The 27,253-nt window shown below is 55.1% G+C and overlaps 1 long non-coding RNA gene across 1 annotated transcript in view; it reads left to right on the forward strand.

Annotated features, from left to right (window-relative positions):
* Positions 1-20,430: 20,430 nt before the first annotated feature.
* The window catches only part of LOC145534170 (uncharacterized), a 40,423-nt gene continuing 33,600 nt past the window's right edge, over positions 20,431-27,253 (forward strand). Inside the window, exon 1 of the long non-coding RNA XR_014074303.1 lies at positions 20,431-20,615. This is a non-coding gene — a long non-coding RNA (uncharacterized LOC145534170). The remainder of the gene's footprint in view (positions 20,616-27,253) is intronic.

The following is a 27,253-nucleotide window of genomic DNA, read 5'->3' on the forward strand; positions in this document are numbered from 1 at the left end:
GGGCTCGTTCTCCCTGCAGGGGTGGGTGAGTCATCGTGGGCGTCTGGGTGTTGCGCGGGAGCCAGGGCAGGCTCTCCCTGCCGAGGCGGTGACTCCTCCTCTGCCTCGGGTTCTCCTGCCAGAGCCCGAGCAGGTACAGGTGCACGTGGAGGTGGAGGTTCTGGCTGAGGGGGTGGGACATCAGTGCCTGGGGCTGGGGGTCCTGCAGGCACGGAGATCCGATCTGCCCAGTGTGCTGGCCAGTACCCAGCTGGCCTGGTGTCTCTGCGAGGGCAAGTCTCGGTTCTCCATCTGCCCTCGGTGGATCCCTGGGTCCTGCACCTGGAGCCACCACCTCTGTAGGGACAGGTCTGGGAAGTGGAGCCTGGTTCCAGTTGGAGGTCAGTGCTAGAGCTGGGGGAGAAGCAAAGTTTGCCCACAGGCCAGCCTTGGCATGTGCGTATCCCGGGACAGAAAGCTTCCAAGAGATTCCCAAAGAATACCCAGCGTCGGATGTCTTTTGGGACTGAAGTGTGCAAGACGGGGGGCGGGGGGTGTGAGGCCAGTGCTTGCTGCAGGCCCAGCAGCAGCTTTCGGGGACTCGTCCCTGTGTAGCTCAGCACCCCGTCCCCACACACTCCCGTGCAGCAGCCCCAGCGTCCTCACCTCTGTGCTCTGGCGTGCTGGGCTCCAGGTCCTCCTGCTGCCTCAGAGGCCGGGGTTCTCGGGACTCTGGGTCGGAGCCGGGTGTGCTGAGCTCCGTGGCAGCCTCAGACTGGGCCGGCGGGTGTATCCTAGGCGGTGTCTCTGCAGCAGGCCTTCCCCGCCTCCTCTTCTCCCCCGGTGGGGCTGATGCCTCCGTGGGCACGCTCACCTGGAGCCTGCACTGGGCCTCAGGGGCGGGGGGGTGGTGCTCCGACCCCTCCCTCCGGGAGGTGGATGGGGTGTCCCCGTCCTCGGCCTCATCACGTGGGAAGCTCTGCAACGACAGTGACCGTCAGCCAGCCATGCTGGGAGTTTTCCAAGCTGGGCCTGGCCAGTGGAACCGCTGCTTCTGCCTGCTCGAACTTCTCTTCCCAGAAGGGTCAGAGACGTGTGTCTGCTCAGATCCCCACCCGGGAGGAAAGAGACCCACCTGTGGGTGTGAGGTCAGCCTGGGCGGCCGCCGCTGCCCGCACACTCCCCATCGGGCCCAGCCTGCTCTCCCCTGGGGTGTGGACACAACTTGTCCGCAGGCTTCTGACCCCACATCCGCCTGGGCTTCCTTGAGGGAGACACACCCCGAGAAACCCGCATCCACACACACAGGCAAAGGACCCGGTGTTTCCGGGTGGCATGGGCGAGGTGGCCTGGCCCGGCCTGGGGCTCCCCGTGTTACCTTTCTGTTTCTCCGGGCAAACGGCCAGAGGCCTCTCGGGGGTGTCCTGAGCCAACGTCGACAGGGTGCCCACGCACACTGCCTGTGAGCTCTCCTGAGGCCCCGGCCTCTGGGCATGGGCAAACAGCAGAACATCCTGGCAGCAAGTGATCTGGCTGGGGGCTCCTCTCCGCTCTGGAGGCCTGGATACCCGGGTTGCGGGTTCTGTTGGGTTCTGTTGCCGGCAGGTGACATCATCGCCTGGGGTTCGTGCTGAGGTCCCTTCCCCAAAACTTCCCAAGGGAATCTCTGGGTTTCTGACTGCTCGACCACCCCCCTTAGGCCATGTGCAGGCACAGAGACGCCCACACAGCCCAGCCCACAGCCCTGGGGAGGCCTGGGTGCAGCCAGGGCCTGAGCTCCGAGGGCCCTGCTGCTCTCAGACCAGGCTCCTTCTTCTCATAAGTGGTGTGGCCCTGGACAAGCATATGCCCCTCAGGGTTTCCCCAGTCTCTCCATCTGCAGAGTGGGGGTCATTCTCCCATCTGCTTCCTAGGTCTGTCGGCCTACGAGCAGCTCCATGCCTTTCCACCTGGGGCCGATATCACGTGGAGCTCGTGCGCTGAGACTTCAGAAAGAAAGATTCCATCCAGGGCTGACATAGCACAGAATGGGGCAGAACGAGGCCTGGATGTGCCGTGGTACCCAGGAAAAGGCACTCCCCCTCCTGACTGTTTTGAGACCCCGCATCCAAGTTGGAGGACCGAAAGGAAGACTCGAAGGTCTCCCTCTCTTGTAGAAAAGAGTAGCCAACTTTCTGGTCCTGTTTCCATTGAGATTCTGTTCAAGTGTCCCAGCTCGGCTTCTGCGGGTGGCTGAGCTTCTAATGGCTCCCTGCGTTCTTGTCTTTTCCTCTGCAAACCTTCCGTCCTTTTCCCCCTTCTGGGGTGGATGGGCGCTGTCATTGCTTCTACCTTCGAGACAGATTGAGGAAAAGTCTGGACCATCGACTCCTTTCCTCTCTTTGGTTCTGTGTCTCTCTCTGGCTGTGTCCCTCTCTTTTCCTTTCTCAATTCCCTCTGTGTCTTCCTCTTTCTCTCTCGTGTGTGAATGGATGGATGCTAGGAATTCCACATGTATATGATTAGATGAGGGTTATGTTTTAGGGATAGGTTAGAGGGAGAGAAAGGCTTCAGGTCGGAGTTGGTCATAGGGGAAGGGTCAAGGGTGGTGGTGGTGTTTCTTGGAATCTGAGTGCTGTGCATTCTTCGTCTCTTTCCATATGAACCCCTTCTCAGATACACCACTTGGAAGGAGTCTCTCGTGTTCCGTTTCCTATCTTTTGCATTTGTGAATGCTTAGCTTCTCTGTTGTGAAGAGGTTCCATTGGATGGAAACCCATTGGTGTACTTCGTGTACCTCTTTCCCTTAATTGAAGAGACCCATTTCTACCTCCGCCCAGCAAATGGCAAGGAGACTCTGATGTTAAGGAGCCTTTGACCTACGCTTCTTTCTAGCTATCTCATGACATCAGTCTTTAGGGTGAGGTTTTTCCCCAATATTGAGGTGGTCTGAGATCCAAACCAATAGCGTTCTTCAGATGTAGCTGTCTGGGTTTCCTATGGACATTGATTGAAGAGGCTTTCTTGTTCCCATTTGGATAATCTCCCCTTCTGTGTCAGAGATGAGTTGACGATGGATGCTGGGGTTTGTTTCTGGACCCTCAACTTTATTCCATCGATCTGGATCTGTGTGTGTTGTTGTATTCCCAATAGCATACTGTCCTGCCGCTGCCGCTGCTGCTGCTAAGTCACTTCAGTCGTGTCAGACTCTGCGCGACCCCATGGCCTGCAGCCTACCAGGCTCCTCCGTCCAGGGCATTTTCCAGGCAAGAGTACTGGAGTGGGTCGCCATTGCCTTCTCCGATACTCTCCTGAGGATCCTAGTTTGGTCGTCTAATTTCCTTTCACACAACCTTGGATGTCCGTATCGGGGCCTTTTCGTCGGATTGTATTGACAATTTAGGCTCTTTTCTGTTTCCGTAACCCCTTTTGCAATTCTTTGTTCGGTGCGAAAATGCATTGGCATTTTGGGAGGAATAGCATCGAAGCTGTGGATTGCCTTGTGGGGCTGTGACATCATTTTACCAATAGGAATTTTTCAAGCCCTGAGCACAGCTTCTCTCTCCAGTGATTGGTGTGGGCTTGATCTTCCTTCTTCCATCTCTCGCCGTTTTGTGAGAACAGGTGCATCCTTCCCTTCTGGGTTAGATGGACTCGTGGATATCACTTCAGTGCATGGCATTGTCAGTGGGGGTGATAATTCCCTTCTCATTGGAAGACTTTGCTGTGAGTATTAGAAATGCAAGTGACTTCTCTTCCCCTTCCTCCCTGTCCATCTCTCAGAGCCACCGGGAAACAGAGGCCTCATCCACGGTCACACAGGCCTGAGGGGGTGCAACTAGACTGTTGTTTCTTCAGGCCCTCAGTGCTGGACATCATCCGGGATCCTCTGTGTGTGTCTTCCTCAGTCTGGTGTCCCTTCAGACCTTTCCCTAGTTTTCACAGGCTTGTTGTGTTGGTGTTCTTTGTCTGTTTGGAGACGCATCCTTGATAAGCTTTGTGTTTCCACTCATTCGTCTGGCGATGTATGACCTGTCTTTTGCTTTTGTCATGAGGTCTTTCCCACAGTAGATATCTTTGATTTTGCCAAGTCCACTGTATTCTCTGGGTTTTTTTGTGGACTGCCTTTTAGTTTTGTGTGTGAAGACTCAAAGCACGTGTCCGGTTTCTGCTCATTGTTCTTCTAGATTGGTGACAAGTTTTCACGGAAAGTTTGTCTAGGGATAAGTGGAAGTGAACTCGGTGTAAGGTGTCAAGTCTCCATCTCCATTCATGTCATCCCCTGCAGTTTCCAATTCCCTGTTCCTGAGTGGTTTTGGAGACCTTGTGGGGAGTTTGGTTGCATTGGAGTTTGCATTACCACCTTGATTCGATTCACACTGTTCTGCCGTCAGGGACACTGTCAAGGGGGAGTGAGGAGCAGCCTGCACTTCCAGCAGTGACCACACGGTGGGGCGAGTGCTGCTCTCCCCTCTGGGAGCCCCAGGCCACAGGCATCCCAGTGAGGAGCCAGCTCTGTGCTCAGCTGAAAGGAGTTAGTCTCTCAGGGGCCTCTGAGCCCTTGCCTTTGGATCACCCAGGGTGGGCATTGACTGGGACAGAAAAAATTGCCCTGAATTCCATGGACGGAAGAGCCTGGCTGTGTAGAGTTCGTGGGTTGCCGTGAATCAGACACAACTGAGGACAGAAAAATTCAATACATTAAAACACTTTTGGGGGGTGGGGGTGAGTGAAAGGGGGTGATGTGGGTTTTTTTGTCTTATATAACAGCCAAGGGAAATCTAGTTTAAACCTAAATTCACATAGACGGGAAAGGTATAGCTCTCCGTCACCCTATTAAAAAAAAAAAAAAAAAACTACTAAACTTTTCTGAAAGTTTATTTACTAGCTTCCTTGAGCAGTTCATGGTGAAGCTTTTTTTTTTTTTTTCTGTGACATTGGCCTCATTAAAAAGTACGGTTTGCCTTTACTGGATAATTTTGTTCATTGGTTTCTTAGGGAACCTTGGTAATATTTGAGTTTCCTGGGGAGTATGGTCACATGACCTGGCCCTGGCCAATCGGTGCGTTCCACCTCCCTGGCCACTGTGATTGGCTCCGGGCTGGGGCAGTGCCCAATCGGGGCCCAGGGCCGGGCCTGACGTTGGAAGCCAGGGGAAGACGAGCTGTCGTCCTGCTGGGGTAGGGGAAGGGGTGGGGCCGGGGGAGGTCAGGCTCCAGCAGTGGGAGGGGCGTGAGGTCCGCCTGCGGCAGTTGGTGACCTTCCCGCTCCCCTCAGGGCAGAGCCGCCGGCCTGAGAATGAGGGCGCTGCTGAGCCCAGGGGCTGGGATGGCCCGTTGCTGCTGTGGTCCCAGAGCTCCACCCGAGACCTGAGGGAAACCTTCTGCCCGTGAGTCCTCTCCCGCTTGTCTGTCAGCTTGTTTGAAGCATGCTGGGTTTTCTGCCCAGCTGGCTAAGGGGAGTCCCTGGAAATGCAATGGTGTGGGTTTTGGCAGACTTCAGGGAAGACATGCCAGATGAGCCTGGGAGACTCCAGCTTAATCTGGATTCAGGAGATATCTCTTCGGGCCAGCTAGTAATTGTAGGATAAGCCTAATGAGTCTTCACAGGATGAAGAGAGTAACGTGCCAAGGTAGCATTCGATGTCCTCATTCGAGAGGATGAAGCTGGTGCTCAGAGAAGGGGGGAACTTGGCCACAGCAAGGAGGTGTGCACCCAGACAGAACCCCCAGATCCGGCCATTGGAGCTCAGGGAGGCCACTGGTGTGGCTTGTCCCTGTGGCAGGGGCCGAGGCACGCAGCCCACCCTGATTCCTGTGGGGGCCTGACTTGGGAAGTGCCATCTGGTAGCTTTGAGACTCACCAAACCAAATTGCACTGGAGAGAGGAGGGACACCTTCCTTCATCCACCCCCCACCCCCGCCGGCTTCCCACATACCCTGACCCCTTTCTCTCGATTTCGGAGCCATTTCCAGAGTCCCGCTCATATGACCTCATTCGAAGTGCATTGTGGACGAGCTGCCATCTGCAGCTGCTACCACAGCAGCCAAGGGCTTTAGCTCCCGAGTACCTCCCTTCCTTTGGAACTTGGGGGCCCTCTACTCCCCACTTGCACACCACAGACCTTTGCTGAGGATTGTGGGGACCCTCACTCAGTTTGCAGCACGTTGTAGCCATCCCTGTCCTCCCTTGAAACTCAGCTTGTGAGCTCCTTTGGAGCAGCGTGGCCCACCTGGCTGCAACGGAAGAGACACAGCTGACAGTGAAACAACAGCTTAGATCTGAGAGCCGGAAAGCTCTGTCAAAAGGGACCTCCCTCTTCACGCCGTAGAGGCTGTAGGAGCCGCCAGGGTTTCGGAACCAGTGCTGGGGCCAAAATGACTCCACAGCTGTTTTCCTTCCTGGGGAGGGTTCTGGCTTGAGTGGGAATGGCTCAAGTCTAAGGTTCTGAAAGCCCACTGTGTGCAGATGCACGGTACACAGAGAGGAGAAGGTGGAGTCCTGCCCTGGAGGTGGTCACAGCTCACGGATGAGCCAGGCAGGCAGGCAGGCAGGGCATGAGAACACCTGAGCTGCCTTCATGAGTGAATGGTGTGGGGGCAGAGGAAGAGAAGCCGGTCTGCTCCCTCATGTGGTGCCCAGGGCAGGTTGTCCCCAGAGGAAACCCTTACGACGGTGAGGAGAATCCCTGCTGTTTCCCAAGGGGTTCCGTCGGTGCGTGTCTTCCCCGGAGCGCTCAGGCCGTCTCTAAAGTACACTGGCCATGGGCATTGCCTCTCCTTGGAACTTCCCATGTGTTTCTCTTTTTTATGGAACAGTGATTTTCTAGAGGGGTTCTGGGCCACAAGGATGTTGGGTCATTTTCTAGCCTTCTGTCATGAAGAACGCTTTCCTGGGCGTTGGGGTGGTTTGTTGTTCCAGCTCCCTTTCTTGGCTTCTTTTGGGAGCTGGTGCAACAAGACGAGCTCAGCCTCTGCCTTCTGGCGGAGATGTCACCCTTGAAACAGCAATGCCTGCCTGGAGATAATGATGGCAGTGGCCAAAAGGGCTTCGTTTGGCACATGGTATCTTGAAAGGACGTACACCGTCCTTTCAGATATCAAAGGCTAGTTCAAATGACATAAAAATGAGAACTCTCCAATGGAGTCTTACAGTAGGTGGAGAGTCCGAAAAACACTGCTTCAGTCATTTCACGGAGAGTCATTGATTGGGGACACCAAGAATATAGGAAGGAATGCACAAAGAAAAGATGAAATTGTGTTCAGGATCGGGGGAAGGGATGAACAGGGCGTGCTTGCCTTGAATCCAGGCTTTGTTGGGGGGTGGGGCATAAAGATCAAACGGGTCTGAAACTACCAAGTGGTGATGGTAACACAGGATCACCAGAGTTACACAACAGTGTTCCCAAATTGCAACAATGATGAGAAAGTTTACGAATCCCAACTTAACCAACAAAAATACAGGAAACCATACAAAAAAGAAAACATCACCAGAAAGGTGGAAACAAACCAAATGCAAAGCAGTTCAGGGGAAAGGAACTCCATGTCCCCTGGGGGCAGACCGAGTTGCCGGCGTCCACGGTGAGCAGACAGGGATGGAGGCTGCAGAGCCGACCGCTCCCCTGGACGTGGTGTTTCCGGCAAGGGCTCTGGGTGTCTGTCCAGAGCGGGGGCTCGTTCTCCCTGCAGGGGTGGGTGAGTCATCGTGGGCGTCTGGGTGTTGCGCGGGAGCCAGGGCAGGCTCTCCCTGCCGAGGCGGTGACTCCTCCTCTGCCTCGGGTTCTCCTGCCAGAGCCCGAGCAGGTACAGGTGCACGTGGAGGTGGAGGTTCTGGCTGAGGGGGTGGGACATCAGTGCCTGGGGCTGGGGGTCCTGCAGGCACGGAGATCCGATCTGCCCAGTGTGCTGGCCAGTACCCAGCTGGCCTGGTGTCTCTGCGAGGGCAAGTCTCGGTTCTCCATCTGCCCTCGGTGGATCCCTGGGTCCTGCACCTGGAGCCACCACCTCTGTAGGGACAGGTCTGGGAAGTGGAGCCTGGTTCCAGTTGGAGGTCAGTGCTAGAGCTGGGGGAGAAGCAAAGTTTGCCCACAGGCCAGCCTTGGCATGTGCGTATCCCGGGACAGAAAGCTTCCAAGAGATTCCCAAAGAATACCCAGCGTCGGATGTCTTTTGGGACTGAAGTGTGCAAGATGGGGGGCGGGGGGTGTGAGGCCAGTGCTTGCTGCAGGCCCAGCAGCAGCTTTCGGGGACTCGTCCCTGTGTAGCTCAGCACCCCGTCCCCACACACTCCCGTGCAGCAGCCCCAGCGTCCTCACCTCTGTGCTCTGGCGTGCTGGGCTCCAGGTCCTCCTGCTGCCTCAGAGGCCGGGGTTCTCGGGACTCTGGGTCGGAGCCGGGTGTGCTGAGCTCCGTGGCAGCCTCAGACTGGGCCGGCGGGTGTATCCTAGGCGGTGTCTCTGCAGCAGGCCTTCCCCGCCTCCTCTTCTCCCCCGGTGGGGCTGATGCCTCCGTGGGCACGCTCACCTGGAGCCTGCACTGGGCCTCAGGGGCGGGGGGGTGGTGCTCCGACCCCTCCCTCCGGGAGGTGGATGGGGTGTCCCCGTCCTCGGCCTCATCACGTGGGAAGCTCTGCAACGACAGTGACCGTCAGCCAGCCATGCTGGGAGTTTTCCAAGCTGGGCCTGGCCAGTGGAACCGCTGCTTCTGCCTGCTCGAACTTCTCTTCCCAGAAGGGTCAGAGACGTGTGTCTGCTCAGATCCCCACCCGGGAGGAAAGAGACCCACCTGTGGGTGTGAGGTCAGCCTGGGCGGCCGCCGCTGCCCGCACACTCCCCATCGGGCCCAGCCTGCTCTCCCCTGGGGTGTGGACACAACTTGTCCGCAGGCTTCTGACCCCACATCCGCCTGGGCTTCCTTGAGGGAGACACACCCCGAGAAACCCGCATCCACACACACAGGCAAAGGACCCGGTGTTTCCGGGTGGCATGGGCGAGGTGGCCTGGCCCGGCCTGGGGCTCCCCGTGTTACCTTTCTGTTTCTCCGGGCAAACGGCCAGAGGCCTCTCGGGGGTGTCCTGAGCCAACGTCGACAGGGTGCCCACGCACACTGCCTGTGAGCTCTCCTGAGGCCCCGGCCTCTGGGCATGGGCAAACAGCAGAACATCCTGGCAGCAAGTGATCTGGCTGGGGGCTCCTCTCCGCTCTGGAGGCCTGGATACCCGGGTTGCGGGTTCTGTTGGGTTCTGTTGCCGGCAGGTGACATCATCGCCTGGGGTTCGTGCTGAGGTCCCTTCCCCAAAACTTCCCAAGGGAATCTCTGGGTTTCTGACTGCTCGACCACCCCCCTTAGGCCATGTGCAGGCACAGAGACGCCCACACAGCCCAGCCCACAGCCCTGGGGAGGCCTGGGTGCAGCCAGGGCCTGAGCTCCGAGGGCCCTGCTGCTCTCAGACCAGGCTCCTTCTTCTCATAAGTGGTGTGGCCCTGGACAAGCATATGCCCCTCAGGGTTTCCCCAGTCTCTCCATCTGCAGAGTGGGGGTCATTCTCCCATCTGCTTCCTAGGTCTGTCGGCCTACGAGCAGCTCCATGCCTTTCCACCTGGGGCCGATATCACGTGGAGCTCGTGCGCTGAGACTTCAGAAAGAAAGATTCCATCCAGGGCTGACATAGCACAGAATGGGGCAGAACGAGGCCTGGATGTGCCGTGGTACCCAGGAAAAGGCACTCCCCCTCCTGACTGTTTTGAGACCCCGCATCCAAGTTGGAGGACCGAAAGGAAGACTCGAAGGTCTCCCTCTCTTGTAGAAAAGAGTAGCCAACTTTCTGGTCCTGTTTCCATTGAGATTCTGTTCAAGTGTCCCAGCTCGGCTTCTGCGGGTGGCTGAGCTTCTAATGGCTCCCTGCGTTCTTGTCTTTTCCTCTGCAAACCTTCCGTCCTTTTCCCCCTTCTGGGGTGGATGGGCGCTGTCATTGCTTCTACCTTCGAGACAGATTGAGGAAAAGTCTGGACCATCGACTCCTTTCCTCTCTTTGGTTCCGTGTCTCTCTCTGGCTGTGTCCCTCTCTTTTCCTTTCTCAATTCCCTCTGTGTCTTCCTCTTTCTCTCTCGTGTGTGAATGGATGGATGCTAGGAATTCCACATGTATATGATTAGATGAGGGTTATGTTTTAGGGATAGGTTAGAGGGAGAGAAAGGCTTCAGGTCGGAGTTGGTCATAGGGGAAGGGTCAAGGGTGGTGGTGGTGTTTCTTGGAATCTGAGTGCTGTGCATTCTTCGTCTCTTTCCATATGAACCCCTTCTCAGATACACCACTTGGAAGGAGTCTCTCGTGTTCCGTTTCCTATCTTTTGCATTTGTGAATGCTTAGCTTCTCTGTTGTGAAGAGGTTCCATTGGATGGAAACCCATTGGTGTACTTCGTGTACCTCTTTCCCTTAATTGAAGAGACCCATTTCTACCTCCGCCCAGCAAATGGCAAGGAGACTCTGATGTTAAGGAGCCTTTGACCTACGCTTCTTTCTAGCTATCTCATGACATCAGTCTTTAGGGTGAGGTTTTTCCCCAATATTGAGGTGGTCTGAGATCCAAACCAATAGCGTTCTTCAGATGTAGCTGTCTGGGTTTCCCATGGACATTGATTGAAGAGGCTTTCTTGTTCCCATTTGGATAATCTCCCCTTCTGTGTCAGAGATGAGTTGACGATGGATGCTGGGGTTTGTTTCTGGACCCTCAACTTTATTCCATCGATCTGGATCTGTGTGTGTTGTTGTATTCCCAATAGCATACTGTCCTGCCGCTGCTGCTGCTGCTGCTAAGTCACTTCAGTCGTGTCAGACTCTGCGCGACCCCATGGCCTGCAGCCTACCAGGCTCCTCCGTCCAGGGCATTTTCCAGGCAAGAGTACTGGAGTGGGTCGCCATTGCCTTCTCCGATACTCTCCTGAGGATCCTAGTTTGGTCGTCTAATTTCCTTTCACACAACCTTGGATGTCCGTATCGGGGCCTTTTCGTCGGATTGTATTGACAATTTAGGCTCTTTTCTGTTTCCGTAACCCCTTTTGCAATTCTTTGTTCGGTGCGAAAATGCATTGGCATTTTGGGAGGAATAGCATCGAAGCTGTGGATTGCCTTGTGGGGCTGTGACATCATTTTACCAATAGGAATTTTTCAAGCCCTGAGCACAACTTCTCTCTCCAGTGATTGGTGTGGGCTTGATCTTCCTTCTTCCATCTCTCGCCGTTTTGTGAGAACAGGTGCATCCTTCCCTTCTGGGTTAGATGGACTCGTGGATATCACTTCAGTGCATGGCATTGTCAGTGGGGGTGATAATTCCCTTCTCATTGGAAGACTTTGCTGTGAGTATTAGAAATGCAAGTGACTTCTCTTCCCCTTCCTCCCTGTCCATCTCTCAGAGCCACCGGGAAACAGAGGCCTCATCCACGGTCACACAGGCCTGAGGGGGTGCAACTAGACTGTTGTTTCTTCAGGCCCTCAGTGCTGGACATCATCCGGGATCCTCTGTGTGTGTCTTCCTCAGTCTGGTGTCCCTTCAGACCTTTCCCTAGTTTTCACAGGCTTGTTGTGTTGGTGTTCTTTGTCTGTTTGGAGACGCATCCTTGATAAGCTTTGTGTTTCCACTCATTCGTCTGGCGATGTATGACCTGTCTTTTGCTTTTGTCATGAGGTCTTTCCCACAGTAGATATCTTTGATTTTGCCAAGTCCACTGTATTCTCTGGGTTTTTTTGTGGACTGCCTTTTAGTTTTGTGTGTGAAGACTCAAAGCACGTGTCCGGTTTCTGCTCATTGTTCTTCTAGATTGGTGACAAGTTTTCACGGAAAGTTTGTCTAGGGATAAGTGGAAGTGAACTCGGTGTAAGGTGTCAAGTCTCCATCTCCATTCATGTCATCCCCTGCAGTTTCCAATTCCCTGTTCCTGAGTGGTTTTGGAGACCTTGTGGGGAGTTTGGTTGCATTGGAGTTTGCATTACCACCTTGATTCGATTCACACTGTTCTGCCGTCAGGGACACTGTCAAGGGGGAGTGAGGAGCAGCCTGCACTTCCAGCAGTGACCACACGGTGGGGCGAGTGCTGCTCTCCCCTCTGGGAGCCCCAGGCCACAGGCATCCCAGTGAGGAGCCAGCTCTGTGCTCAGCTGAAAGGAGTTAGTCTCTCAGGGGCCTCTGAGCCCTTGCCTTTGGATCACCCAGGGTGGGCATTGACTGGGACAGAAAAAATTGCCCTGAATTCCATGGACGGAAGAGCCTGGCTGTGTAGAGTTCGTGGGTTGCCGTGAATCAGACACAACTGAGGACAGAAAAATTCAATACATTAAAACACTTTTGGGGGGTGGGGGTGAGTGAAAGGGGGTGATGTGGGTTTTTTTGTCTTATATAACAGCCAAGGGAAATCTAGTTTAAACCTAAATTCACATAGACGGGAAAGGTATAGCTCTCCGTCACCCTATTAAAAAAAAAAAAAAACTACTAAACTTTTCTGAAAGTTTATTTACTAGCTTCCTTGAGCAGTTCATGGTGAAGCTTTTTTTTTTTTTTTTTTTTTTTTCTGTGACATTGGCCTCATTAAAAAGTACGGTTTGCCTTTACTGGATAATTTTGTTCATTGGTTTCTTAGGGAACCTTGGTAATATTTGAGTTTCCTGGGGAGTATGGTCACATGACCTGGCCGTGGCCAATCGGTGCGTTCTACCTCCCTGGCCACTGTGATTGGCTCCGGGCTGGGGCAGTGCCCAATCGGGGCCCAGGGCCGGGCCTGACGTTGGAAGCCAGGGGAAGACGAGCTGTCGTCCTGCTGGGGTAGGGGAAGGGGTGGGGCCGGGGGAGGTCAGGCTCCAGCAGTGGGAGGGGCGTGAGGTCCGCCTGCGGCAGTTGGTGACCTTCCCGCTCCCCTCAGGGCAGAGCCGCCGGCCTGAGAATGAGGGCGCTGCTGAGCCCAGGGGCTGGGATGGCCCGTTGCTGCTGTGGTCCCAGAGCTCCACCCGAGACCTGAGGGAAACCTTCTGCCCGTGAGTCCTCTCCCGCTTGTCTGTCAGCTTGTTTGAAGCATGCTGGGTTTTCTGCCCAGCTGGCTAAGGGGAGTCCCTGGAAATGCAATGGTGTGGGTTTTGGCAGACTTCAGGGAAGACATGCCAGATGAGCCTGGGAGACTCCAGCTTAATCTGGATTCAGGAGATATCTCTTCGGGCCAGCTAGTAATTGTAGGATAAGCCTAATGAGTCTTCACAGGATGAAGAGAGTAACGTGCCAAGGTAGCATTCGATGTCCTCATTCGAGAGGATGAAGCTGGTGCTCAGAGAAGGGGGGAACTTGGCCACAGCAAGGAGGTGTGCACCCAGACAGAACCCCCAGATCCGGCCATTGGAGCTCAGGGAGGCCACTGGTGTGGCTTGTCCCTGTGGCAGGGGCCGAGGCACGCAGCCCACCCTGATTCCTGTGGGGGCCTGACTTGGGAAGTGCCATCTGGTAGCTTTGAGACTCACCAAACCAAATTGCACTGGAGAGAGGAGGGACACCTTCCTTCATCCACCCCCCACCCCCGCCGGCTTCCCACATACCCTGACCCCTTTCTCTCGATTTCGGAGCCATTTCCAGAGTCCCGCTCATATGACCTCATTTGAAGTGCACTGTGGACGAGCTGCCATCTGCAGCTGCTACCACAGCAGCCAAGGGCTTTAGCTCCCGAGTACCTCCCTTCCTTTGGAACTTGGGGGCCCTCTACTCCCCACTTGCACACCACAGACCTTTGCTGAGGATTGTGGGGACCCTCACTCAGTTTGCAGCACGTTGTAGCCATCCCTGTCCTCCCTTGAAACTCAGCTTGTGAGCTCCTTTGGAGCAGCGTGGCCCACCTGGCTGCAACGGAAGAGACACAGCTGACAGTGAAACAACAGCTTAGATCTGAGAGCCGGAAAGCTCTGTCAAAAGGGACCTCCCTCTTCACGCCGTAGAGGCTGTAGGAGCCGCCAGGGTTTCGGAACCAGTGCTGGGGCCAAAATGACTCCACAGCTGTTTTCCTTCCTGGGGAGGGTTCTGGCTTGAGTGGGAATGGCTCAAGTCTAAGGTTCTGAAAGCCCACTGTGTGCAGATGCACGGTACACAGAGAGGAGAAGGTGGAGTCCTGCCCTGGAGGTGGTCACAGCTCACGGATGAGCCAGGCAGGCAGGCAGGCAGGGCATGAGAACACCTGAGCTGCCTTCATGAGTGAATGGTGTGGGGGCAGAGGAAGAGAAGCCGGTCTGCTCCCTCATGTGGTGCCCAGGGCAGGTTGTCCCCAGAGGAAACCCTTACGACGGTGAGGAGAATCCCTGCTGTTTCCCAAGGGGTTCCGTCGGTGCGTGTCTTCCCCGGAGCGCTCAGGCCGTCTCTAAAGTACACTGGCCATGGGCATTGCCTCTCCTTGGAACTTCCCATGTGTTTCTCTTTTTTATGGAACAGTGATTTTCTAGAGGGGTTCTGGGCCACAAGGATGTTGGGTCATTTTCTAGCCTTCTGTCATGAAGAACGCTTTCCTGGGCGTTGGGGTGGTTTGTTGTTCCAGCTCCCTTTCTTGGCTTCTTTTGGGAGCTGGTGCAACAAGACGAGCTCAGCCTCTGCCTTCTGGCGGAGATGTCACCCTTGAAACAGCAATGCCTGCCTGGAGATAATGATGGCAGTGGCCAAAAGGGCTTCGTTTGGCACATGGTATCTTGAAAGGACGTACACCGTCCTTTCAGATATCAAAGGCTAGTTCAAATGACATAAAAATGAGAACTCTCCAATGGAGTCTTACAGTAGGTGGAGAGTCCGAAAAACACTGCTTCAGTCATTTCACGGAGAGTCATTGATTGGGGACACCAAGAATATAGGAAGGAATGCACAAAGAAAAGATGAAATTGTGTTCAGGATCGGGGGAAGGGATGAACAGGGCGTGCTTGCCTTGAATCCAGGCTTTGTTGGGGGGTGGGGCATAAAGATCAAACGGGTCTGAAACTACCAAGTGGTGATGGTAACACAGGATCACCAGAGTTACACAACAGTGTTCCCAAATTGCAACAATGATGAGAAAGTTTACGAATCCCAACTTAACCAACAAAAATACAGGAAACCATACAAAAAAGAAAACATCACCAGAAAGGTGGAAACAAAGCAAATGCAAAGCAGTTCAGGGGAAAGGAACTCCATGTCCCCTGGGGGCAGACCGAGTTGCCGGCGTCCACGGTGAGCAGACAGGGATGGAGGCTGCAGAGCCGACCGCTCCCCTGGACGTGGTGTTTCCGGCAAGGGCTCTGGGTGTCTGTCCAGAGCGGGGGCTCGTTCTCCCTGCAGGGGTGGGTGAGTCATCGTGGGCGTCTGGGTGTTGCGCGGGAGCCAGGGCAGGCTCTCCCTGCCGAGGCGGTGACTCCTCCTCTGCCTCGGGTTGTCCTGCCAGAGCCCGAGCAGGTACAGGTGCACGTGGAGGTGGAGGTTCTGGCTGAGGGGGTGGGACATCAGTGCCTGGGGCTGGGGGTCCTGCAGGCACGGAGATCCGATCTGCCCAGTGTGCTGGCCAGTACCCAGCTGGCCTGGTGTCTCTGCGAGGGCAAGTCTCGGTTCTCCATCTGCCCTCGGTGGATCCCTGGGTCCTGCACCTGGAGCCACCACCTCTGTAGGGACAGGTCTGGGAAGTGGAGCCTGGTTCCAGTTGGAGGTCAGTGCTAGAGCTGGGGGAGAAGCAAAGTTTGCCCACAGGCCAGCCTTGGCATGTGCGTATCCCGGGACAGAAAGCTTCCAAGAGATTCCCAAAGAATACCCAGCGTCGGATGTCTTTTGGGACTGAAGTGTGCAAGACGGGGGGCGGGGGGTGTGAGGCCAGTGCTTGCTGCAGGCCCAGCAGCAGCTTTCGGGGACTCGTCCCTGTGTAGCTCAGCACCCCGTCCCCACACACTCCCGTGCAGCAGCCCCAGCGTCCTCACCTCTGTGCTCTGGCGTGCTGGGCTCCAGGTCCTCCTGCTGCCTCAGAGGCCGGGGTTCTCGGGACTCTGGGTCGGAGCCGGGTGTGCTGAGCTCCGTGGCAGCCTCAGACTGGGCCGGCGGGTGTATCCTAGGCGGTGTCTCTGCAGCAGGCCTTCCCCGCCTCCTCTTCTCCCCCGGTGGGGCTGATGCCTCCGTGGGCACGCTCACCTGGAGCCTGCACTGGGCCTCAGGGGCGGGGGGGTGGTGCTCCGACCCCTCCCTCCGGGAGGTGGATGGGGTGTCCCCGTCCTCGGCCTCATCACGTGGGAAGCTCTGCAACGACAGTGACCGTCAGCCAGCCATGCTGGGAGTTTTCCAAGCTGGGCCTGGCCAGTGGAACCGCTGCTTCTGCCTGCTCGAACTTCTCTTCCCAGAAGGGTCAGAGACGTGTGTCTGCTCAGATCCCCACCCGGGAGGAAAGAGACCCACCTGTGGGTGTGAGGTCAGCCTGGGCGGCCGCCGCTGCCCGCACACTCCCCATCGGGCCCAGCCTGCTCTCCCCTGGGGTGTGGACACAACTTGTCCGCAGGCTTCTGACCCCACATCCGCCTGGGCTTCCTTGAGGGAGACACACCCCGAGAAACCCGCATCCACACACACAGGCAAAGGACCCGGTGTTTCCGGGTGGCATGGGCGAGGTGGCCTGGCCCGGCCTGGGGCTCCCCGTGTTACCTTTCTGTTTCTCCGGGCAAACGGCCAGAGGCCTCTCGGGGGTGTCCTGAGCCAACGTCGACAGGGTGCCCACGCACACTGCCTGTGAGCTCTCCTGAGGCCCCGGCCTCTGGGCATGGGCAAACAGCAGAACATCCTGGCAGCAAGTGATCTGGCTGGGGGCTCCTCTCCGCTCTGGAGGCCTGGATACCCGGGTTGCGGGTTCTGTTGGGTTCTGTTGCCGGCAGGTGACATCATCGCCTGGGGTTCGTGCTGAGGTCCCTTCCCCAAAACTTCCCAAGGGAATCTCTGGGTTTCTGACTGCTCGACCACCCCCCTTAGGCCATGTGCAGGCACAGAGACGCCCACACAGCCCAGCCCACAGCCCTGGGGAGGCCTGGGTGCAGCCAGGGCCTGAGCTCCGAGGGCCCTGCTGCTCTCAGACCAGGCTCCTTCTTCTCATAAGTGGTGTGGCCCTGGACAAGCATATGCCCCTCAGGGTTTCCCCAGTCTCTCCATCTGCAGAGTGGGGGTCATTCTCCCATCTGCTTCCTAGGTCTGTCGGCCTACGAGAAGCTCCATGCCTTTCCACCTGGGGCCGATATCACGTGGAGCTCGTGCGCTGAGACTTCAGAAAGAAAGATTCCATCCAGGGCTGACATAGCACAGAATGGGGCAGAACGAGGCCTGGATGTGCCGTGGTACCCAGGAAAAGGCACTCCCCCTCCTGACTGTTTTGAGACCCCGCATCCAAGTTGGAGGACCGAAAGGAAGACTCGAAGGTCTCCCTCTCTTGTAGAAAAGAGTAGCCAACTTTCTGGTCCTGTTTCCATTGAGATTCTGTTCAAGTGTCCCAGCTCGGCTTCTGCGGGTGGCTGAGCTTCTAATGGCTCCCTGCGTTCTTGTCTTTTCCTCTGCAAACCTTCCGTCCTTTTCCCCCTTCTGGGGTGGATGGGCGCTGTCATTGCTTCTACCTTCGAGACAGATTGAGGAAAAGTCTGGACCATCGACTCCTTTCCTCTCTTTGGTTCTGTGTCTCTCTCTGGCTGTGTCCCTCTCTTTTCCTTTCTCAATTCCCTCTGTGTCTTCCTCTTTCTCTCTCGTGTGTGAATGGATGGATGCTAGGAATTCCACATGTATATGATTAGATGAGGGTTATGTTTTAGGGATAGGTTAGAGGGAGAGAAAGGCTTCAGGTCGGAGTTGGTCATAGGGGAAGGGTCAAGGGTGGTGGTGGTGTTTCTTGGAATCTGAGTGCTGTGCATTCTTCGTCTCTTTCCATATGAACCCCTTCTCAGATACACCACTTGGAAGGAGTCTCTCGTGTTCCGTTTCCTATCTTTTGCATTTGTGAATGCTTAGCTTCTCTGTTGTGAAGAGGTTCCATTGGATGGAAACCCATTGGTGTACTTCGTGTACCTCTTTCCCTTAATTGAAGAGACCCATTTCTACCTCCGCCCAGCAAATGGCAAGGAGACTCTGATGTTAAGGAGCCTTTGACCTACGCTTCTTTCTAGCTATCTCATGACATCAGTCTTTAGGGTGAGGTTTTTCCCCAATATTGAGGTGGTCTGAGATCCAAACCAATAGCGTTCTTCAGATGTAGCTGTCTGGGTTTCCCATGGACATTGATTGAAGAGGCTTTCTTGTTCCCATTTGGATAATCTCCCCTTCTGTGTCAGAGATGAGTTGACGATGGATGCTGGGGTTTGTTTCTGGACCCTCAACTTTATTCCATCGATCTGGATCTGTGTGTGTTGTTGTATTCCCAATAGCATACTGTCCTGCCGCTGCCGCTGCTGCTGCTAAGTCACTTCAGTCGTGTCAGACTCTGCGCGACCCCATGGCCTGCAGCCTACCAGGCTCCTCCGTCCAGGGCATTTTCCAGGCAAGAGTACTGGAGTGGGTCGCCATTGCCTTCTCCGATACTCTCCTGAGGATCCTAGTTTGGTCGTCTAATTTCCTTTCACACAACCTTGGATGTCCGTATCGGGGCCTTTTCGTCGGATTGTATTGACAATTTAGGCTCTTTTCTGTTTCCGTAACCCCTTTTGCAATTCTTTGTTCGGTGCGAAAATGCATTGGCATTTTGGGAGGAATAGCATCGAAGCTGTGGATTGCCTTGTGGGGCTGTGACATCATTTTACCAATAGGAATTTTTCAAGCCCTGAGCACAGCTTCTCTCTCCAGTGATTGGTGTGGGCTTGATCTTCCTTCTTCCATCTCTCGCCGTTTTGTGAGAACAGGTGCATCCTTCCCTTCTGGGTTAGATGGACTCGTGGATATCACTTCAGTGCATGGCATTGTCAGTGGGGGTGATAATTCCCTTCTCATTGGAAGACTTTGCTGTGAGTATTAGAAATGCAAGTGACTTCTCTTCCCCTTCCTCCCTGTCCATCTCTCAGAGCCACCGGGAAACAGAGGCCTCATCCACGGTCACACAGGCCTGAGGGGGTGCAACTAGACTGTTGTTTCTTCAGGCCCTCAGTGCTGGACATCATCCGGGATCCTCTGTGTGTGTCTTCCTCAGTCTGGTGTCCCTTCAGACCTTTCCCTAGTTTTCACAGGCTTGTTGTGTTGGTGTTCTTTGTCTGTTTGGAGACACATCCTTGATAAGCTTTGTGTTTCCACTCATTCGTCTGGCGATGTATGACCTGTCTTTTGCTTTTGTCATGAGGTCTTTCCCACAGTAGATATCTTTGATTTTGCCAAGTCCACTGTATTCTCTGGGTTTTTTTGTGGACTGCCTTTTAGTTTTGTGTGTGAAGACTCAAAGCACGTGTCCGGTTTCTGCTCATTGTTCTTCTAGATTGGTGACAAGTTTTCACAGAAAGTTTGTCTAGGGATAAGTGGAAGTGAACTCGGTGTAAGGTGTCAAGTCTCCATCTCCATTCATGTCATCCCCTGCAGTTTCCAATTCCCTGTTCCTGAGTGGTTTTGGAGACCTTGTGGGGAGTTTGGTTGCATTGGAGTTTGCATTACCACCTTGATTCGATTCACACTGTTCTGCCGTCAGGGACACTGTCAAGGGGGAGTGAGGAGCAGCCTGCACTTCCAGCAGTGACCACACGGTGGGGCGAGTGCTGCTCTCCCCTCTGGGAGCCCCAGGCCACAGGCATCCCAGTGAGGAGCCAGCTCTGTGCTCAGCTGAAAGGAGTTAGTCTCTCAGGGGCCTCTGAGCCCTTGCCTTTGGATCACCCAGGGTGGGCATTGACTGGGACAGAAAAAATTGCCCTGAATTCCATGGACGGAAGAGCCTGGCTGTGTAGAGTTCGTGGGTTGCCGTGAATCAGACACAACTGAGGACAGAAAAATTCAATACATTAAAACACTTTTGGGGGGTGGGGGTGAGTGAAAGGGGGTGATGTGGGGTTTTTTGTCTTATATAACAGCCAAGGGAAATCTAGTTTAAACCTAAATTCACATAGACGGGAAAGGTATAGCTCTCCGTCACCCTATTAAAAAAAAAAAAAAAAAACTACTAAACTTTTCTGAAAGTTTATTTACTAGCTTCCTTGAGCAGTTCATGGTGAAGCTTTTTTTTTTTTTTTTTTTTTTTCTGTGACATTGGCCTCATTAAAAAGTACGGTTTGCCTTTACTGGATAATTTTGTTCATTGGTTTCTTAGGGAACCTTGGTAATATTTGAGTTTCCTGGGGAGTATGGTCACATGACCTGGCCCTGGCCAATCGGTGCGTTCCACCTCCCTGGCCACTGTGATTGGCTCCGGGCTGGGGCAGTGCCCAATCGGGGCCCAGGGCCGGGCCTGACGTTGGAAGCCAGGGGAAGACGAGCTGTCGTCCTGCTGGGGTAGGGGAAGGGGTGGGGCCGGGGGAGGTCAGGCTCCAGCAGTGGGAGGGGCGTGAGGTCCGCCTGCGGCAGTTGGTGACCTTCCCGCTCCCCTCAGGGCAGAGCCGCCGGCCTGAGAATGAGGGCGCTGCTGAGCCCAGGGGCTGGGATGGCCCGTTGCTGCTGTGGTCCCAGAGCTCCACCCGAGACCTGAGGGAAACCTTCTGCCCGTGAGTCCTCTCCCGCTTGTCTGTCAGCTTGTTTGAAGCATGCTGGGTTTTCTGCCCAGCTGGCTAAGGGGAGTCCCTGGAAATGCAATGGTGTGGGTTTTGGCAGACTTCAGGGAAGACATGCCAGATGAGCCTGGGAGACTCCAGCTTAATCTGGATTCAGGAGATATCTCTTCGGGCCAGCTAGTAATTGTAGGATAAGCCTAATGAGTCTTCACAGGATGAAGAGAGTAACGTGCCAAGGTAGCATTCGATGTCCTCATTCGAGAGGATGAAGCTGGTGCTCAGAGAAGGGGGGAACTTGGCCACAGCAAGGAGGTGTGCACCCAGACAGAACCCCCAGATCCGGCCATTGGAGCTCAGGGAGGCCACTGGTGTGGCTTGTCCCTGTGGCAGGGGCCGAGGCACGCAGCCCACCCTGATTCCTGTGGGGGCCTGACTTGGGAAGTGCCATCTGGTAGCTTTGAGACTCACCAAACCAAATTGCACTGGAGAGAGGAGGGACACCTTCCTTCATCCACCCCCCACCCCCGCCGGCTTCCCACATACCCTGACCCCTTTCTCTCGATTTCGGAGCCATTTCCAGAGTCCCGCTCATATGACCTCATTCGAAGTGCACTGTGGACGAGCTGCCATCTGCAGCTGCTACCACAGCAGCCAAGGGCTTTAGCTCCCGAGTACCTCCCTTCCTTTGGAACTTGGGGGCCCTCTACTCCCCACTTGCACACCACAGACCTTTGCTGAGGATTGTGGGGACCCTCACTCAGTTTGCAGCACGTTGTAGCCATCCCTGTCCTCCCTTGAAACTCAGCTTGTGAGCTCCTTTGGAGCAGCGTGGCCCACCTGGCTGCAACGGAAGAGACACAGCTGACAGTGAAACAACAGCTTAGATCTGAGAGCCGGAAAGCTCTGTCAAAAGGGACCTCCCTCTTCACGCCGTAGAGGCTGTAGGAGCCGCCAGGGTTTCGGAACCAGTGCTGGGGCCAAAATGACTCCACAGCTGTTTTCCTTCCTGGGGAGGGTTCTGGCTTGAGTGGGAATGGCTCAAGTCTAAGGTTCTGAAAGCCCACTGTGTGCAGATGCACTGTACACAGAGAGGAGAAGGTGGAGTCCCGCCCTGGAGGTGGTCACAGCTCACGGATGAGCCAGGCAGGCAGGCAGGCAGGGCATGAGAACACCTGAGCTGCCTTCATGAGTGAATGGTGTGGGGGCAGAGGAAGAGAAGCCGGTCTGCTCCCTCATGTGGTGCCCAGGGCAGGTTGTCCCCAGAGGAAACCCTTACGACGGTGAGGAGAATCCCTGCTGTTTCCCAAGGGGTTCCGTCGGTGCGTGTCTTCCCCGGAGCGCTCAGGCCGTCTCTAAAGTACACTGGCCATGGGCATTGCCTCTCCTTGGAACTTCCCATGTGTTTCTCTTTTTTATGGAACAGTGATTTTCTAGAGGGGTTCTGGGCCACAAGGATGTTGGGTCATTTTCTAGCCTTCTGTCATGAAGAACGCTTTCCTGGGCGTTGGGGTGGTTTGTTGTTCCAGCTCCCTTTCTTGGCTTCTTTTGGGAGCTGGTGCAACAAGACGAGCTCAGCCTCTGCCTTCTGGCGGAGATGTCACCCTTGAAACAGCAATGCCTGCCTGGAGATAATGATGGCAGTGGCCAAAAGGGCTTCGTTTGGCACATGGTATCTTGAAAGGACGTACACCGTCCTTTCAGATATCAAAGGCTAGTTCAAATGACATAAAAATGAGAACTCTCCAATGGAGTCTTACAGTAGGTGGAGAGTCCGAAAAACACTGCTTCAGTCATTTCACGGAGAGTCATTGATTGGGGACACCAAGAATATAGGAAGGAATGCACAAAGAAAAGATGAAATTGTGTTCAGGATCGGGGGAAGGGATGAACAGGGCGTGCTTGCCTTGAATCCAGGCTTTGTTGGGGGGTGGGGCATAAAGATCAAACGGGTCTGAAACTACCAAGTGGTGATGGTAACACAGTATCACCAGAGTTACACAACAGTGTTCCCAAATTGCAACAATGATGAGAAAGTTTACGAATCCCAACTTAACCAACAAAAATACAGGAAACCATACAAAAAAGAAAACATCACCAGAAAGGTGGAAACAAACCAAATGCAAAGCAGTTCAGGGGAAAGGAACTCCATGTCCCCTGGGGGCAGACCGAGTTGCCGGCGTCCACGGTGAGCAGACAGGGATGGAGGCTGCAGAGCCGACCGCTCCCCTGGACGTGGTGTTTCCGGCAAGGGCTCTGGGTGTCTGTCCAGAGCGGGGGCTCGTTCTCCCTGCAGGGGTGGGTGAGTCATCGTGGGCGTCTGGGTGTTGCGCGGGAGCCAGGGCAGGCTCTCCCTGCCGAGGCGGTGACTCCTCCTCTGCCTCGGGTTCTCCTGCCAGAGCCCGAGCAGGTACAGGTGCACGTGGAGGTGGAGGTTCTGGCTGAGGGGGTGGGACATCAGTGCCTGGGGCTGGGGGTCCTGCAGGCACGGAGATCCGATCTGCCCGGTGTGCTGGCCAGTACCCAGCTGGCCTGGTGTCTCTGCGAGGGCAAGTCTCGGTTCTCCATCTGCCCTCGGTGGATCCCTGGGTCCTGCACCTGGAGCCACCACCTCTGTAGGGACAGGTCTGGGAAGTGGAGCCTGGTTCCAGTTGGAGGTCAGTGCTAGAGCTGGGGGAGAAGCAAAGTTTGCCCACAGGCCAGCCTTGGCATGTGCGTATCCCGGGACAGAAAGCTTCCAAGAGATTCCCAAAGAATACCCAGCGTCGGATGTCTTTTGGGACTGAAGTGTGCAAGACGGGGGGCGGGGGGTGTGAGGCCAGTGCTTGCTGCAGGCCCAGCAGCAGCTTTCGGGGACTCGTCCCTGTGTAGCTCAGCACCCCGTCCCCACACACTCCCGTGCAGCAGCCCCAGCGTCCTCACCTCTGTGCTCTGGCGTGCTGGGCTCCAGGTCCTCCTGCTGCCTCAGAGGCCGGGGTTCTCGGGACTCTGGGTCGGAGCCGGGTGTGCTGAGCTCCGTGGCAGCCTCAGACTGGGCCGGCGGGTGTATCCTAGGCGGTGTCTCTGCAGCAGGCCTTCCCCGCCTCCTCTTCTTCCCCGGTGGGGCTGATGCCTCCGTGGGCACGCTCACCTGGAGCCTGCACTGGGCCTCACGGGCGGGGGGGTGGTGCTCCGACCCCTCCCTCCGGGAGGTGGATGGGGTGTCCCCGTCCTCGGCCTCATCACGTGGGAAGCTCTGCAACGACAGTGACCGTCAGCCAGCCATGCTGGGAGTTTTCCAAGCTGGGCCTGGCCAGTGGAACCGCTGCTTCTGCCTGCTCGAACTTCTCTTCCCAGAAGGGTCAGAGACGTGTGTCTGCTCAGATCCCCACCCGGGAGGAAAGAGACCCACCTGTGGGTGTGAGGTCAGCCTGGGCGGCCGCCGCTGCCCGCACACTCCCCATCGGGCCCAGCCTGCTCTCCCCTGGGGTGTGGACACAACTTGTCCGCAGGCTTCTGACCCCACATCCGCCTGGGCTTCCTTGAGGGAGACACACCCCGAGAAACCCGCATCCACACACACAGGCAAAGGACCCGGTGTTTCCGGGTGGCATGGGCGAGGTGGCCTGGCCCGGCCTGGGGCTCCCCGTGTTACCTTTCTGTTTCTCCAGGCAAACGGCCAGAGGCCTCTCGGGGGTGTCCTGAGCCAACGTCGACAGGGTGCCCACGCACACTGCCTGTGAGCTCTCCTGAGGCCCCGGCCTCTGGGCATGGGCAAACAGCAGAACATCCTGGCAGCAAGTGATCTGGCTGGGGGCTCCTCTCCGCTCTGGAGGCCTGGATACCCGGGTTGCGGGTTCTGTTGGATTCTGTTGCCGGCAGGTGACATCATCGCCTGGGGTTCGTGCTGAGGTCCCTTCCCCAAAACTTCCCAAGGGAATCTCTGGGTTTCTGACTGCTCGACCACCCCCCTTAGGCCATGTGCAGGCACAGAGACGCCCACACAGCCCAGCCCACAGCCCTGGGGAGGCCTGGGTGCAGCCAGGGCCTGAGCTCCGAGGGCCCTGCTGCTCTCAGACCAGGCTCCTTCTTCTCATAAGTGGTGTGGCCCTGGACAAGCATATGCCCCTCAGGGTTTCCCCAGTCTCTCCATCTGCAGAGTGGGGGTCATTCTCCCATCTGCTTCCTAGGTCTGTCGGCCTACGAGCAGCTCCATGCCTTTCCACCTGGGGCCGATATCACGTGGAGCTCGTGCGCTGAGACTTCAGAAAGAAAGATTCCATCCAGGGCTGACATAGCACAGAATGGGGCAGAACGAGGCCTGGATGTGCCGTGGTACCCAGGAAAAGGCACTCCCCCTCCTGACTGTTTTGAGACCCCGCATCCAAGTTGGAGGACCGAAAGGAAGACTCGAAGGTCTCCCTCTCTTGTAGAAAAGAGTAGCCAACTTTCTGGTCCTCTGTTTCCATTGAGATTCTGTTCAAGTGTCCCAGCTCGGCTTCTGCGGGTGGCTGAGCTTCTAATGGCTCCCTGCGTTCTTGTCTTTTCCTCTGCAAACCTTCCGTCCTTTTCCCCCTTCTGGGGTGGATGGGCGCTGTCATTGCTTCTACCTTCGAGACAGATTGAGGAAAAGTCTGGACCATCGACTCCTTTCCTCTCTTTGGTTCCGTGTCTCTCTCTGGCTGTGTCCCTCTCTTTTCCTTTCTCAATTCCCTCTGTGTCTTCCTCTTTCTCTCTCGTGTGTGGATGGATGGATGCTAGGAATTCCACATGTATATGATTAGATGAGGGTTATGTTTTAGGGATAGGTTAGAGGGAGAGAAAGGCTTCAGGTCGGAGTTGGTCATAGGGGAAGGGTCAAGGGTGGTGGTGGTGTTTCTTGGAATCTGAGTGCTGTGCATTCTTCGTCTCTTTCCATATGAACCCCTTCTCAGATACACCACTTGGAAGGAGTCTCTCGTGTTCCGTTTCCTATCTTTTGCATTTGTGAATGCTTAGCTTCTCTGTTGTGAAGAGGTTCCATTGGATGGAAACCCATTGGTGTACTTCGTGTACCTCTTTCCCTTAATTGAAGAGACCCATTTCTACCTCCGCCCAGCAAATGGCAAGGAGACTCTGATGTTAAGGAGCCTTTGACCTACGCTTCTTTCTAGCTATCTCATGACATCAGTCTTTAGGGTGAGGTTTTTCCCCAATATTGAGGTGGTCTGAGATCCAAACCAATAGCGTTCTTCAGATGTAGCTGTCTGGGTTTCCCATGGACATTGATTGAAGAGGCTTTCTTGTTCCCATTTGGATAATCTCCCCTTCTGTGTCAGAGATGAGTTGACGATGGATGCTGGGGTTTGTTTCTGGACCCTCAACTTTATTCCATCGATCTGGATCTGTGTGTGTTGTTGTATTCCCAATAGCATACTGTCCTGCCGCTGCTGCTGCTGCTGCTAAGTCACTTCAGTCGTGTCAGACTCTGCGCGACCCCATGGCCTGCAGCCTACCAGGCTCCTCCGTCCAGGGCATTTTCCAGGCAAGAGTACTGGAGTGGGTCGCCATTGCCTTCTCCGATACTCTCCTGAGGATCCTAGTTTGGTCGTCTAATTTCCTTTCACACAACCTTGGATGTCCGTATCGGGGCCTTTTCGTCGGATTGTATTGACAATTTAGGCTCTTTTCTGTTTCCGTAACCCCTTTTGCAATTCTTTGTTCGGTGCGAAAATGCATTGGCATTTTGGGAGGAATAGCATCGAAGCTGTGGATTGCCTTGTGGGGCTGTGACATCATTTTACCAATAGGAATTTTTCAAGCCCTGAGCACAGCTTCTCTCTCCAGTGATTGGTGTGGGCTTGATCTTCCTTCTTCCATCTCTCGCCGTTTTGTGAGAACAGGTGCATCCTTCCCTTCTGGGTTAGATGGACTCGTGGATATCACTTCAGTGCATGGCATTGTCAGTGGGGGTGATAATTCCCTTCTCATTGGAAGACTTTGCTGTGAGTATTAGAAATGCAAGTGACTTCTCTTCCCCTTCCTCCCTGTCCATCTCTCAGAGCCACCGGGAAACAGAGGCCTCATCCACGGTCACACAGGCCTGAGGGGGTGCAACTAGACTGTTGTTTCTTCAGGCCCTCAGTGCTGGACATCATCCGGGATCCTCTGTGTGTGTCTTCCTCAGTCTGGTGTCCCTTCAGACCTTTCCCTAGTTTTCACAGGCTTGTTGTGTTGGTGTTCTTTGTCTGTTTGGAGACACATCCTTGATAAGCTTTGTGTTTCCACTCATTCGTCTGGCGATGTATGACCTGTCTTTTGCTTTTGTCATGAGGTCTTTCCCACAGTAGATATCTTTGATTTTGCCAAGTCCACTGTATTCTCTCGGTTTTTTTGTGGACTGCCTTTTAGTTTTGTGTGTGAAGACTCAAAGCACGTGTCCGGTTTCTGCTCATTGTTCTTCTAGATTGGTGACAAGTTTTCACGGAAAGTTTGTCTAGGGATAAGTGGAAGTGAACTCGGTGTAAGGTGTCAAGTCTCCATCTCCATTCATGTCATCCCCTGCAGTTTCCAATTCCCTGTTCCTGAGTGGTTTTGGAGACCTTGTGGGGAGTTTGGTTGCATTGGAGTTTGCATTACCACCTTGATTCGATTCACACTGTTCTGCCGTCAGGGAC

The sequence above is a fragment of the Giraffa tippelskirchi genome, chromosome 14 (genome assembly GCF_054371585.1).
Source record: "Giraffa tippelskirchi isolate mGirTip1 chromosome 14, T2T-mGirTip1v1.2.pri, whole genome shotgun sequence".
Taxonomy (NCBI): domain Eukaryota; kingdom Metazoa; phylum Chordata; class Mammalia; order Artiodactyla; family Giraffidae; genus Giraffa; species Giraffa tippelskirchi.